Source organism: Drosophila persimilis, unplaced genomic scaffold (assembly GCF_003286085.1).
Source record: "Drosophila persimilis strain 14011-0111.01,24,50 unplaced genomic scaffold, DperRS2 tig00000572-arrow-pilon, whole genome shotgun sequence".
Classification (NCBI taxonomy): Eukaryota; Metazoa; Arthropoda; class Insecta; order Diptera; family Drosophilidae; genus Drosophila; species Drosophila persimilis.
Window position 1 is genome coordinate 851065 of NW_020825321.1, and position 15492 is coordinate 866556.

Consider the following 15492-nt stretch of genomic DNA (forward strand, 5'->3'; position numbering starts at 1 on the left):
CCGAGAGGCGGCCACCGCAAACCGAGGAGGAGCAGCAGCAGCAGCAGCAGCACCAGCATCAGCAGCAGCAGCCGCAGCAGCAGCAGCAGCAGCAGCAGCACCAGCATCAGCAGCGCCAGCAGCAGCAGCAGCAGCAGCAGGAGAAGGGGCAGTGGCAGCAGCAGCCACAATGGAGGGGACCGGAGGCGGCCGTAATAGGGCCATACGTGTCGCAGGAGGTGCGGACCGCCGTGCGCCAGGGGATGGTTTGGCACCATCAGACCCTGCACATCATGTGGGCCTCGGGGCCCGCCCCGTGCGAGACCCAGCCAGAGACCGGCGCCCGGGTATGGGAAGAGAGCCCCCTCGGTAGCAACGACAGGGACCCGCGGAGGAGAAACCCCAAACCTGATCCCGCGACGACGGAGGCAGAGGAGGCGGCGACGGACGAGGCAGCGGCTGGCCCGGCGACGGCGACCACAGCGGCAGGAGTGGCGCCGGCGGAGGCAGCGAAGGCGGCGACGGACGGACCAGCGGCTGGCCCGGCGACGGCGACCGCAGCGGCAGGAATGGCGCCGGCGGAGGCAGCGAAGGCGGCGACGGACGAAGCAACGGCTGGCCCGGCAACGGCGACCACAGCGGCAGGAATGGCGACGGCGGAGGCAGCGGAGGCGGCGACGGACGACGCAGCGGATGGCCCGGCAACGGCGACCACAGCGGCGACGGCGGAGGCAGACGAGGCGGCGACGGAACACGCGGAGGTCGAGGCGTGGGAACGCGGGCCGTGGGTGTGGCCCGCGCCGGAGAGGGCGGTCGAGCGCCCAGCCCTGAAGAGGCAGGCCTCCTGCCCGGAGCCCCATGCAAGACCCAAGCGGCCGGCCCTGCAACGGCAGAGCTCAGCACCAGCAGCCACGGGCCACTGGAAGGCGATCCCGCGGGAGGAGTGGCCAGCGGCAGTGAGCCGCGCACAGGCCCAGATACGCCTCGTGGGTAGGCGAGTAAAAAAATTGGTGAGCATCGCCATGTCGGCCTCGCGCACGGAGGTGTTCAGGGAACAGAAATGAAGGAAAACGGAGAAGAGGAGAAGAAAAGGGGAGGGACAGAAGAAACACAAAAAAAAAAGGAAAAAAAGGGCAAAGCACGCGGGAGAACATGAATAAAGAGAAAACAGAGAAAAAAAAAAGGAAAACAGAATACTGACTGGGGGGAAACATCGAGTGGATCGCAGAAGCGCCCCTACACCTTATCGATAGGCGGAATTCGGCGCCAGCCAGAAAAGTTCAAGGGCTGGCAGCGCCGCCCGAGCAAAGGCGCCAGAGGGCGCCAGAACGCCTGTGATCCCAGGTACAACAAAGGGCGCGCGCAACTTCGGGCCGTTTGAATGAGGAAAGCCCACCCCGTAGCGAGATCGCGGAAAACGGAAGTATTCCGCTGCGGGAAGAAAGAGGGGGGTGTGAGGAACCACGGTTCCCACAGGCCGAGTGCGACCAAGAGCACAGTCGGATAAAAGCTGACGGCTGGCCGGATAAGGCGAAGGTCAAGCCAGACGCCCACGGTTATCCGGATGCGGCGAAGAGGCCAAGGGCCTCGAGAGGGGAAGTGCCCTGCTCTCGGAGAGAGAGACACACGAGAGGCAAAGGAAACGGCGGGATCGGGCCGGCAATAATCTGGCGCATGACCAAATAAGGGCATGGGATCACGCCACCGGCCAGGCCCCGTTACGAAGGCCGTGGAAACCAGGAGACGGCGATGGAAAACTACCGACGCCGAGCCGGGGCCTGGCAAGGGGCTATAAAAGGAGGCAGCGGCGTCGAAGCGGGTCTCTTTTCCCGCGGATAAGTAAGCGCGCGCGCACGTTGAGACCCGGTCGAAACGCAAGAGTGATACTCGGTACGAAACAAAGAAGTGTAGTGAAGTGTAGCAGCAGGCAGACAGGCCCCGCCTGCCCCCCCCAGAGTAAGTCTAAATTAAGTGAAGATCCCCGTACGCCGGCGGAAGCTAGGAGGGGAGTGCGAGACGTGGAGTGCGGATTCGAGTGGCGGACCAAAGCAATAGCGGAGGTCAACTTGCCCCAATCAATAGCCTCGACGCTGCCACACCCGACGAGAGCCCCCGCGTGGTGGAGATCGGTAGTTAAGAGAAACTGTAACACCTAGCCCTAAGTCCTAATAGAATTGCGAATAAAGCGAAATTCAAGTAAAGAAAAGGAAAGTCTTATCATTTGTCGTTGGGGGCAACAATAAAAATACGTTGCTGCGAATCTGCCGACCGCTGAGCAAGCCCAGCAAACTCAAGCGAGCCCAAAAAGCAGGTTCGTTACAGTCTATTGCCCAGCCGGCACCCTCGTGGAGGGTTCAGCAAGAGGGGTTTTGCCGGCCCTCAGAATAGGTCATTTGGAAAAATTGGGCAAAAAGATCGGCAATTGCCTGATCATTATTTGCCGACGTATTACGAAATGATAGCGAGGATGGGTGTGCGGACGCTTACTGTTTACGAAGCAGTAGGGTAGTGTTTAGGGTCCTGAGAAAAACGTATCCTGCATCGAGATAGGTAGTTCTTATAGCATTGAGCATTAAGAATTGAAAAGTTTGACCGACCAGTTACATAGCGAGAGTGAGAAGCGACTTCTTGAAATTTTTTATAAAGTCTTGATTTTAAGTTTTTTAGACTGGATAATTCTTTGGTAAGCCAAGGGGGCTTTGCAGATCTAATCGGACAAGATAGCGGGGCACAAGAATCAAAAAATGTGCCGACAGCATTGTAAAAAATGTGTGTGCCTTTTGTGAAATCAGTGCACAAGTACAAAGCGGACCAATCAAAATCCCTAATGATGTCATTAAGCTTCGCAAACTCGGCTTTACGAAAGCAGCGGACACGTTCAGGTAGCCTACTCGACCGATCCAATACAGTTAGTAATATATCTAGAGACACTTCGAAAGTAGGATGGTAGGAATCTTCAGGTATAGTGAGCGGAAGGGCTCGGGCTAACAACACTAAGGTCAGATCAGATACAAAGCACATATCAAGCAATCGACCTAAGGAATTTTTCACATGGTTGACTTGAGACAGGGACAGGTCAAGCATGGGCACTAGATTACTAGACTCGTTTACCGAAGACCAAACAGTGCCTGGCAAGTTGAAGTCACTAAGAACTATCATATGATCTCTATCTGAAGGCATAAGCCTCCACAAAAAAAAACCTGACCACAACACCATCCCCTGAAGGGACAGCCCCGGGGGGGCTTATTATCTCATTATTACTTCATTTTTTAGATTATTACTTCATTTTTTAGTACTACTAGGATTATCATTATGACAAAGAAACCGCTGAATCTTTATTTTTCCCAAATTGAAGTAAAAAATAGGCTAAGAGAAACCCTAATAGTGAGGCCTTTTTACTTAGTAGTAGAATTAAGAGAACCAACACGAAAGAGACGCATACTACGCAGCAAAGAGAGCCAGAATGGAAGAGAGCGAAGCGGCAGAGAAGCCGTCGATCGGTCGTACGCCCACGCAGCCGAGGGAGAGAGCCGACGGCGAACCATGCAGACACCCCCGAGCCGAGGCCGGCAGCCGAAAGCTGCGCAGCATCGAAGCGGCAGAGAAGCTGCGAAAAAGAAAAGCAGGGGCCTGGCACGGTCCAGCGCGGGCCAGGCTCGGGAGTGATCTCCGAGGACTGAGCCAGAACGGTTGTACCAGGCAGTGCCCCGACCCCGCGCGAAGTGAAAAGTAAGCCGTGACCGCAGTGACGAGGACCCGCCGCAGGACCCAAAGGAGGGAAACAAGGGTGAGCCACTTCACGTATGTGAGTTCTGGGGGGGATAGATCGGTGCCGTAGGCAGGGTATAAGCTCAGGAGCAGAAGTTTCCCACAGTGTTAAATGCATATCGATATCCACATGGTGTCTATGATATTTTTGTCGTATTACCCCGCTGCCGGCGCGAGGTTTTAAGTAGGCGATCCGAAAACAATAAAGACACCCACCTCAACCCACCGGTTTCCGAACTTTCGCACGTAGGAGTCCCTCACCCCTTCCCCCTCTCTTAACTATTCCCTGGGGGCCCGGCGAAGTGGATGTGAGTCGTGGATCATGCGGCATCCACCAAGCTGGGCTTCCCTTTCCTATACCTTTCTCCCCTGGGGACCCGGCGATGCTGGATGTGAGTCGTGGATTCACGCGGCATTCGCAAAGCTGGGTTCCCTCTCCTACACCCTCGCCCTGGGGACCCGGCGACGCAGATGTGAGTCGTGGATCATGCGGCATCTGCTAAGCTGGGATCCCCTCTCTCATACCCTTCCAATCTCTGACCCAAACCCCCTTCTCCCGCCACGCATGACCTCCAACGCACGTCTCTGCAGCTCCCCAAGCATGGGTTCACCCACGCCTCGTGGCCGGGCTAGGCCCGACCGTTCCACGATCCACCCCACGGGCGCGCTTTCGCCACGAACGGCTCTCCCCTTAGGTCCTCACACAACAAATTTTGCTGTGGGGAAGGACCGGGCCCTGGACAGACTTAGAAGCTGTACCTCGGCCTGAGAACTTCCTTACAGATGGCGCCCGAGCAGGGACCTACGAGGGGGGAGTCGGTGAGCTAGGGAATAAGTGAAAAGCAGTGAAAGTGAACCAATCTTTGATCCCTCAACTTGTGTACAGCTGAGGCTGGCTTACCTAATACCCCCCAAGCAACAGCCACCGGCACGTGTCCCAGACGCGCCGGCGAAAACCACGCGGAAACTACGCAGCCAGCCACCTACGCGGCAGAAAGAGACGGGGAGAGACGCGGGAAACCACGCGGCCAGCCACCTACGCGGAAGAAAGAGACGGGGAGCGACGCCGAAGACACCGCGTGCCGGGAGAAAATGGCCGCGGACGGCGCCTAAAACTTTGGCACGCAACGGCGAGAAAGCGGCGCCATCGACAGAGCAGCAAAGCAGCAGCGACGGAACAGCGAGACTGCGGCAGAGCGGAGAAGAGCAGCAAAGCAGCAGCGACGGAGCAGCGAGGCAGCGGAGAAGAGCAGCGAAGCGGCAGCGACAGAGCAGCGGGACAGTGACAGAGAAGACAAGCAGCGAAGCAGCGTTAGAACAACGGGGCAGCGAGGGACAGAGGGCGAAGTTAGAGGAGCAGCTACATGGCAGAGGAGCTCTCGGTCACAAAGGGATGGCCACGGCCAATATAAGGCGGAGTAGGAACACGAGTCAGGGAGTCACTACCGAGCAGTCAGGGGGTCACTACCGAGCAGTCAGAGAGCTACCACCGAACAGTCAGACAGTCACTACCGAGCAGTGAAGGAGTTACCACCGGGCAGTCAGACAGTCACTACCGAGCAGTGAAGGAGTTACCACCGGGCAGTCAGACAGTCACTACCGAGCAGTGAAGGAGTTACCACCGGACAGTCAGACAGTTAATACCGAGCAGTCAGAGAGAGTTATTACCGAGCTTCCACAGGGAACCGTTCCCTGTACCGTGCCACATATCCTTCGACAGGATCATCCAACCCAGTGCTGTGTATCCTAGTACAGGATCATCGATCTAGTACCGTGCCGCGTGTCCTTCGAACAGGACCCCCCACTTCAGTGCCGTGTATCCTAGTATAGGATCACCGATCCAGTACCTTGCCACGTATCCTTCGATAGGACTCCCTACCCAGTGCCGTGTATCCTAGTACAGGAGCACCCGACCTAGGACCGTGCTGATAACGACTCGCACCGGTGCCCCGATTACTGGACCAGGATCAGGATGAACATCCGCTGGATAACGTCCCGCAGGAAGGACGAGCTGCAGAGCCTGGCTAAGGAGTTTGGACTAGGAGAAACTGGGACTGTAGAGGATCTACGGAGCCGGATCACCGCATTCATCGCACGCCCTGGGCACCCCGAAGCCATGCAGGCTGGACGAATTGGCACTTTGGGAACATACCGAGCCCCAGGGACCACCGGAGCCCAGCCACGTCACCCGGACCAGAGAGCCGGACGAAGATGGAAGACAGCAAGGAGGGACCAAAACTGCGATTAATTATACCGGAGCTGCCCAGCACGAGCCAAGGATCCACCCACGGATACCGCGAGTCAGCAACCGAGACACCGGCCGCCCAGGACGAGCAACCACAACGAGCTGACCAAGGACCACTCCAAGGAACCAGACCAGAGGCGTCTAGCAAGAACCACGAGCCAGGACCCACTACCACTGGACCCCTGGCGACGCCTAGCCACCAGACAACCACGGAAGGAGAACAGCCACGTTTTCCTCAGGGGCATCGGGTCTCACGCCCCGGAGGGGAAGAGATCTCGTACTCGTTACTGGTGGACAAACTCCGAAAATGGGGATTTACTTTCGACGGCAACGTGGTCCCACTAGCGTTCATCGAAAGGCTCGAGGAGCGAGTGGAATCATACGGCGGGAACCCAGAGCAGTTGCCGCGAGCCATCTCCGGTCTCCTTACAGGTAAGGCCGAAGGATGGTTCCGAACTTTTCAGATGCAGGGACAGAATTGGACAGACTTTCGGAAAGAATTCCTAGAATTCTTCCTGCCCCCAGATACTTCCAGCGACTAGAAGACACCATACGAAGTCGAGAACAGAAGCCCAAGGAATCCTTCCGGGATTACCTTATCGAGTTACGTCTGATGATGCAGCGAGCCCAGTATACTCGGGAACAGGAACTCGAGCGGATCTACGAAAATCTTCGCCCGGAGTATCAAATGTACACGCGCAGACAGGATTTCCGATCTCTCACAGAATTGATCCAGCTCGTCTCTGCCTACGAAACCGCGCGGGACCGAGAAGCACTCCGCAGCATCGGGACTGCGCAAAACCATCAACCACGTGCCGCCTATTCCGGCAATGGTACCAACCCCCAACGAGGCAACACACACAAGACACCCTGGAAAACCGAGATCGCCAACCGAGGAATCGGCCAGGAGGAAGAGCAAGCGATCGATGTACAACGAGCCTGCCGGAACTGCGGGGAAAACGGCCATTGTAGTGGTGCTTGCACAATCCGACAGAAGCTGTTCTGTTGGGAATGTGGCCACCGAAGCGTCCGGACCATCAACTGCTGCCGGAAACCCGCGTCGGGAAACGAATCGGGTCTCCGCCCAACTGGGACATGGACAGGAACAGGAGAAACCCACCTATTAAGCATGACCGGAGGAAGGATCGCTGCCCTGGTGGACATCAATGGGAGAGCATTTGCTGCCACCCTCGACACTGGAGCCGCACGATCCTCCATCAGTGAGCGGCTGGCGAAGGAGATAGGGACAACCAAGAACAGGCGAGAGGTGAGGACCAGGATCCGCCTGGCAGATGGAACCAGGAAGGAGATCAACCAAGCGATAGCAGTCACCGTGCGCCTGGATCAACAAGAAACACAGGTATCTCTTCTTATACTCCCCACGGTATTAGACGACTTCATCTTGGGACTCGACTTCCCTTGTGGCATCCGCGCAAGAATCCACTGTGGACGGGCATATCTACAGCTGAAGTTGCAGCAGAAACCCGCCGGGACGATACCATTATGCACCGCCCAGCCACGCCCACGGGCCGTCACGTTTGCGGACTCCACTGTCATCCGAGACCAGCCCCAGACCAACACCCCACAGCCAACCACGAACCATCCAACCGCCGCGACAACAAGGCCTTACCAGGACTACGCCACCACAACAGGACACGAAGGAAGCTACGACGGAAAGAACTGCGACACCGATGGATCCAACCATGGCCAGTTCCCTGGCACGAATCCCGACACCAACAGGACAACGCAACACAACAAGGACTTTGGCAGAGACAGTTACGGCTCCACTGGATCAATTCAGGGCCAGCTCGTCGAAACAGGAGTCAACAACAGGACACAGCAGAAAGCAAAGGACTTTGGCAGAGACAACTACGGCTCCACTGGATCTATCCAGAGCCAGCTCGTCGAACCAGGAGTCACCAACAGGACACAGCAGGAAGCAAGGGACTTTGGCAGAGACAGCTACGGCTCCACTGGATCAATCCAGGGCCAGCTCGTCGAACCAGGAGACACCAACAGGATACCGCAGAAAGCAGAAGACTTCGGCAGAGATAGCTGCGGATCCAGGGCCAGCTCATCGAACCGGGAGTCACCACGTAGTAACCCAAAACGACAGACATCACGCAAGCCACGAACCCCGATACCACAGGACGAGATCACAGAAACCCCGACGACGGACTACCAACTGGAGCCATTAGCCGACGCCGAGATAGCTCGGGAACGCAAAACGTTTCGCTCAGCCGACTCGGATGACTACGATAACGCGATCTTGGCCGCCATTACTGGAACGCCCTGGAACTGGAGGACCTATCGCCGTGGCAGCAAGACCCAGACCCCGAACCACCCCCCACGCCGTGGGCAGGCAAGTTTCTGGAAGAAGAACTGGCGAAATTCGACGGACTAACTGGAGTGTCCCCCATCGCCGAACACACGATAACAATGCGAGACAACAGGCCCGTGAAGCAGCGCTATTTCCCGAAGAACCCGGCCATGCAGAAGATCATCAACGCACAGGTGAACGAGCTGCTCCGGGACGGAAGGATCGAACCATCCTGAAGTCCCCACAGCGCCCCAATCGTTTTGGTAGGAAAGAAGTCCGGAGAAATGCGAATGTGCGGGAATTATCGCCAGCTAACTGCCCGCTCCGTGCCTGAGGCGTATCCGCTGCCACGGATTAACCACATTCTCGAGAGACTATGCCACGCTCGCTACATCTCCACGCTGGACCTCAAAAACGGATACTGGCAGATCCCGGTGGCCAAGAGCAGCAGAGAGGCAACAGCATTTACCGTCCCCGGCAGAGGACTCTTCCAGTGGAAGGTCATGCCCTTCGGCCAGCGACGTTCCAGCGAACCTTGGACAGCCTCGGACCCACCATGGAGCCGTATGCGTTCGCGTATCTCGACGACATCATCATCATCGGAGCCACATTAGAAGAACACATCGACCACCTTGCCGAGGTTTTCAGGAGGCTGCGAGAGGCGAACCTCCGACTAAACCGAAACCAGTGTAGTTTCTTCAGGAATAGTTTAGTCTACCTCGGCCATGTCATCAGCGAACAAGGCATCCACACGGACCCAGACAAGGTCAGCGCAGTCCAGAAACTAGCACCGCCCACCACACTGAAAGAACTGCGACGCTGCATCGGGATGGCATTCTGGTACCGACGTTTCGTCCCCAACATCGCCACGGTGGTCCAGCCCATGACCAACCTGCTCAAAAAGGATCAAAAGTGGGAGTGGACAGACGAACAACATCAGGCACTCGAGACTCTCAAGGAAAGACTCACGCAATCACCAGTCCTGGAATGCCCCGACTTCGCCGAGCGATTCGTACTCCAAACGGACGCCAGTTCGTATGGCCTCGGAGCAGTGTTGACACAACATTTCGACGAAGCAAAAAGAGTCATCGCGTACGCAAGCCGTCGACTACTCAAGGCAGAGGAAAACTACTCGGCCACCGAGAAAGAGTGCCTTGCCATAGTCTGGGCAATCCGGAAGCTCCGATGCTTCCTGGAAGGATACCACTTCGATATTGTTAATGTGTGTGTGTGTAGGAAGCTGGGTTGCATACGGTACATAAACCGTCTGCAGTTTGGTCGTCGCAACTAGAACTTGAACCAGTTGGACTGCGGAGTGGGTATCCTACGGTGCGCAAAGAAGGGTCTGAAGACACGGCGACAGCCTCTGATGATTGCGATGGAAGATGAGTGAGAGGCAATTATGGTACTGTTTCTGATACTGACCTTATTAATAAAAATGATTCTTATTTATAGGTAATCAAAAGGTACAAAAGTGCTGAGTCTGTAAAATATATGTTTTGTGTATTATGGATAATTTTAGTGTCTGGTGGGCAATTGCGACATTTTGATGGTCAGCAACTGCCCCGCTGTCTTCGCACTCTGCGCAGAGAGTGCATTGTCAGCAGAACTCACTGCGTTGGTTAGTGTGTTGTCATGAGGTATTAAATTACATGTTAAATAGAGCACTGTGTGACGGTGTCACTGTGTTATGCCGACGGGTATTAATAACTATTAATTAGGCATATTTCTGCAACGGAACATTCTCCAGGCCGTTGGAACCGTGTTCAACCATCGCTCAAGTCGACGGCAAATCGGTGTGCAAGGGGTACAGGGGGTGATGACACGGCTGGATCGGGATTTGATGGCCTTGGTTTCCATAGTTGCTCATGACGATTGATGGCTGATAGTTGCTGGAAGATCATCAAGTTCTTGTATATAGTCTGATGTCTGATTCTTCAGTTGCCATATTGGTGGCGAGGGTGATGTCTCCGGTGGGCTCACGTCACCAAACCGAGTGTAGGTCGATTTTACTTCGCTGATTGAGTTGCTAAAGGTGCTGATGCTTACTTCAGTATTGCGAGCAGTGCATCCAGGGGACATGGAGAGTAGACCTTCTAGTGTTCTGGTTGACGGAACTCCGTTGCATACTGCTTGAAGTTTAGTTGTGGAATGCGTTGCGAAGATCCATTTATTTGGATGCTGAGTTTTTAGCCACACCATGGCAGCCTTTGTGTGTGATACCTGACACAGTGTTTCTGTTTTATTGTTAAACAGTTGAAACTCACAGCGATTGTCCACATTGAAGATCGTCTGATGGTCATAGCAGATGAACTCCTGAACTGGTCTCATGAACTGGTCTCGGTGGATGTTAACCGTTACTATGGTGGTTCTGAGGTCAAATAGACTCCAGCTTGTTGAATCCCAAAACGGAATTGGGATGATGCTGAAGACTTCGAGCTGAGCTGTTGAGACCAGCTTGAAGATGACGTGTTTTGCAGTCGGGGTTCCTTCGGCTCGCATGATTCTGTATAGTTGAATCACCTCCTTCGTTGTGACCGGCAGCATTTGATCTTGTGGCAAATGATCCCGTATCTGGTCTAGTTGGTCTATTAGTTGCTCGGGAGACACCAGCGTTATGCCATATGCTGTTCCAAAATTTTTAGGCGATTATCAGTTGTTACTTTGTCTTTTTTATACCCGATACTCAAAATGAGTATTGGGGTATATTAGATTTGTGGTAAAAGTGGATGTGTGTAACGTCCAGAAGGAATCGTTTCCGACCCCATAAAGTATATATATTCTTGATCAGCATCAATAGCCGAGTCGATTGAGCCATGTCTGTCTGTCCGTCTGTCCGTCCGTCCGTCTGTCCGTCTGTCCGTCTGTCCGTCCCCTTCAGCGCCTAGTGCTCAAAGACTATAAGAGCTAGAGCAACGATGTTTTGGATCCAGACTTCTGTGATATGTCACTGCTACAAAAATATTTCAAAACTTTGCCCCGCCCACTTCCGCCCCCACAAAGGGCGAAAATCTGTGGCATCCACAATTTCGACGATACGAGAAAACTAAAAACGCAGAACCGTAGAAGATGACTGTATCTTACAGAGTGCAAAATCTGAACCAGATCGTATAATTATTATAGCCAGAATCACGAAAACAATTTCACTCTTTCTCTCTCTGTCTCACTCTAACACACAGGTTTCATGGTCGGTTTTGCCAATTGCAAAATATGAGTTCAAGGATCTCAGAACCCATAAGAGCTAGAGCAACCACTCCTGGTTGCATGCACACTCCTGTGATATCGGACCTTGACCGTTTTGTGTCAAAATTTCGCCGCACCCCCTTCCGCCCCCGCAAAGGACGAAAATCTGGGGCAACCACAAATCTCAGAGACTATTCAGGCTAGAGTAACCAAATTTGGTATACGCACTTCTGTTAGATCTCACTATAAAACGTATATCTCAGAATTTCGCCCCACCCCCTTCCGCCCCCACAAAGGACGAGAATCCATAATATTGAGGATACAAGAAAACTAAAAACGCAGAATCATAGAAAATGATCATATCTATGAGATTGCTGAATCTGAATGAGATCAGATCATTTTTATAGCCAAAAGGAAAAAATCAATTTGCACTGGCTACGCAACGCCCGACGTCACGCTCAGACTGATTTTCTGTCTCTCTCGCACGCACTCTTTGTCGTGTCGTTTAATATTAGCGGCGTCTGCCGGAGGAGAGCCATACTGACTTAGTATCGGGTATAACTGTAGAGTTGCGGTGTCCGCAGCAACTCACAACGTTCCCCCTCGTTTTCTGACTACGTTTTTTGTCGCGTCGACAATTGATGTTTGGTTTTGGAGCAGATGTAGTAGAAAGTCTTCATTTGTTTTCACTTTCTCAATTACTTGAGTCATCTCTTCTGCGTATTTTGCGTCGAGAACACCAAAAAGACTGCTTGCTACGTTTCCTATGATGTCCAGCGGCGATCTGCGTTTTCGAGAGGTTTTCATTAAAACGCTTCCTGCTTGTAGCTCGTTATGCACATGTTGAAAGTGTTGAACTATGGAGTTACATGCCGGAACATTTTTTAGTTCAGGGCACATGTATCGTAACTCTGAAATTCCAGCAGACATTAGTTGCATATCCTTCCAATATGGGTCCAAGTCATAGTATACGATCATGGTCCACTCAGACGTTGCTATTCTTGATGTTCCAAGTTTCTCATAGAATATTCCAGGCTTGTTTGCGAATTGTGTCACATTTATTGACTGTGACAATGCTAACAGAAGCATGAGCAACAGCACCACTAATGTTGACGTTAATGTAGGTGACAATTTTGTTGTTCGCTGTGTGGGTGGCTCATCAATCTCCGTGGTGTCACTGATCACGTTGTGGGAACGTTTGATTGCCACATCTTCTGGAAAGAGCGGCGCTAGACGAGTGATCGGGCTCTTGTATACGCCAGATGCTGTCTTAACGTCAACCGTCCAGGATATGTCTTAATGATGCGACCCTTTGGCCACTTCATTACTAGAAGGTTGTCTTCCTTCACCAAAACTAATAATCCTTCAGGTACGTTTGGTGAAGCGGTCTTCCACTTATGCCGAGCTTTCAATTCTTGGAGGTATTCTGTAGACCATTGTTTCCAGAATGAATGCTTTAGGCACGATACCAATTCCCAGCGCAAGACCAATGTTCTTCCTTGATGATCAGCATTGACGTCAGAAGGCGTTGTCAATGGTTCACCAATCAAGAAGTGTCCTGGGGTGAGCGCTGTTGTATCAGTGGGATCATTTGCCATTGGAGTGATGGGTCGAGAGTTGAGAATTGCTTCAATTTCGATTACCACTGTGTTTAGTTCTTCAAATGTCAATGAGGCTGTGTTGGTGGTTGTTATCAACAGCCTTTTTGCTGATTTTACCGCTGCTTCCCAGAGGCCGCCAAACGATGGAGCCCTGGGAGGAATGAATTTAAAATCCACTTGTTTTTTGTTGCAATGATTCGTGATCAGAGCACTTGCCTTTGAGCTGAATATAGAGTCTTCTAATTCTTTAAGCTGATTGTTTGCACCCACAAAGTTCGTTGCATTGTCGCAATGAATAGTTTGACACTTCCCACGTCTACTTAAGAATCAGCGCAGGGCTGCCAACAATGCATTTGTAGTCAGGTCGCTTACCAGCTCCAAGTGCACTGCCTTTGTGGTCCACAGTTGTCAACGCCTGCATTAAAAAATGAGCGTGCTTGTGTGACTCTTTGTGCGGGAAGATTGCCCATGACCTAACACAGTTGTGAATGATGCTTCTAGCCATTGTCTTGTCATTGATGATCCAAAATTGTTGTCTTGCAATTGCCCTTAATGCTTGAGCACCACAATGCTTGTTCTCCTCATGTAGTTCCCGTAAGATCATTTTGACGATTGGGTCATTGTATGGCAGCAAAACTGGGTGTTTTGCGTTGTATGGCAGTAGAGCCTTTTCAAGTCTACCACCAACTCGGATGAGCTTATCGTCTCCTAGGAAGGGAGATAAAGATATGATCGAGCTCTTTCTATCCACAGTCTTATAGCGTTGAAACTGTTTTAACTCTGCTGTAAACTCGACTTGTTGTATGGTTCGCAGGATTATAGTGCGGGCGTGAGTCAGTTCTTCTGCGCAGAGCGTCGTGGTGTTCGCTCTGTTGGTTTTGTAGTAGAAGCGTAACATATATGCCACAATGCGTTGCAGCTTGTGAAACGAGTTGCTATGTTTGCAAGTATATAATTCATCCCCAAGTGCGCTAGGTGTGATTGGCAAGCTTACATGTTTAGCTTTTTTCTCAAGATTGCCTTCGTCCATTTGTCTCGAGATCCGTGCAGGAATAATGGTCCATATAACCACAGATTGTGATCTGCCAGTCTGCTTGCTGCAATTCCTCTCGACAGGACATCGGCTGCGTTGTTGGCCGATGACACGTGACGCCATTGTGACTGGTTTGTTAATGTCTGGATTTTAGCTATTCGATTTGCCACAAAGGTATGGTATGTTGATGACGATGCGTTTATCCAGGACAACACAACGGTGGAATCACTCCAAAACCATCCTGACACCGTGTTAATGTCCATATGCAGATCCTGTCGGACTCGGTTTGTGAGCTCGGTACCGAGGACTGCAGCACAAAGTTCTAACTGTGGTAGCGATTGTTTGGCTGTCGGCGCCACAGGTGATTTCGAACCGAGCAGTCTTACTGACACTTGGTTGTTTTTGTATGTAGCGGGTGCATATACTGCTGCGCCATATGCTCGTTCTGATGCATCTACAAACGTATGGAGTTCTTGTGTAACTGGAATTTTTCCATCGTAGATATGCCGGAGAATTTGCATTTTGTTTAATGTTTGTAAGTCTTCCCGGTATTCTTTCCATTCGGTTTGGTGTTGTAATGGTAATTCGTCATCCCAATCCAGTTTGAGCTCCCAAAGTTGTTGCATGAAGATTTTTGCCTTTACTACCACCGGTGCAAAGAGTCCTAGTGGGTCAAAGATTTGGGCCAGTTCGGAACATACCACCCGTTTGGTGATGCGTGTAGCCTGGCTTTTCTGTGTTCGTCCACACAATGTATCCTTCTTCGGCATCCAGATGAGACCCAGAGTTTTCACGCTGTAGTGCTCTAGTGTCTCTCCTAGTTTTACATCGGTTACAATATCCTCTTTGGGGATTCCTTGGAGAAGTTGCTCATTGTTGGAGCACCACTTGCGCAATTTGAATCCGGACGGTAGCAATATCTTATTTAGTTCTTGTCGAACATGAATTGCCTCTGGAATCGTGTTTGCTCCAGTTAGACAGTCGTCAACATAGAAATCGGCTTTTAATGTTGTTGATCCGACTGGTAGTCTGTCTTTGTATTGTGTTGCCAAATGATCCAGACATTTCGTTGCTAGGAACGGAGCAGCTGTTGTCCCATATGTTACTGTTTTCAGGCGATAGTACCTGATCTCTTCGGATGGATTGTTTTTCCAGACTATCATCTGATGGAATTAATTCTCCGGATTCATCCACACTTGCCGGTACATCTTTTCTATGTCCGCTGTGAATTCGAAATCGTAGCAGAATGGACATAAGTTCGCTCTGAACGGTGGGTCCAGCCTGCAGAATGTCGTTCAAAGATTTCCCGCTTGTTGATTTGCATGAGGCATCGAATACTGCCCGAAGCTTTGTGGTGGTGCTC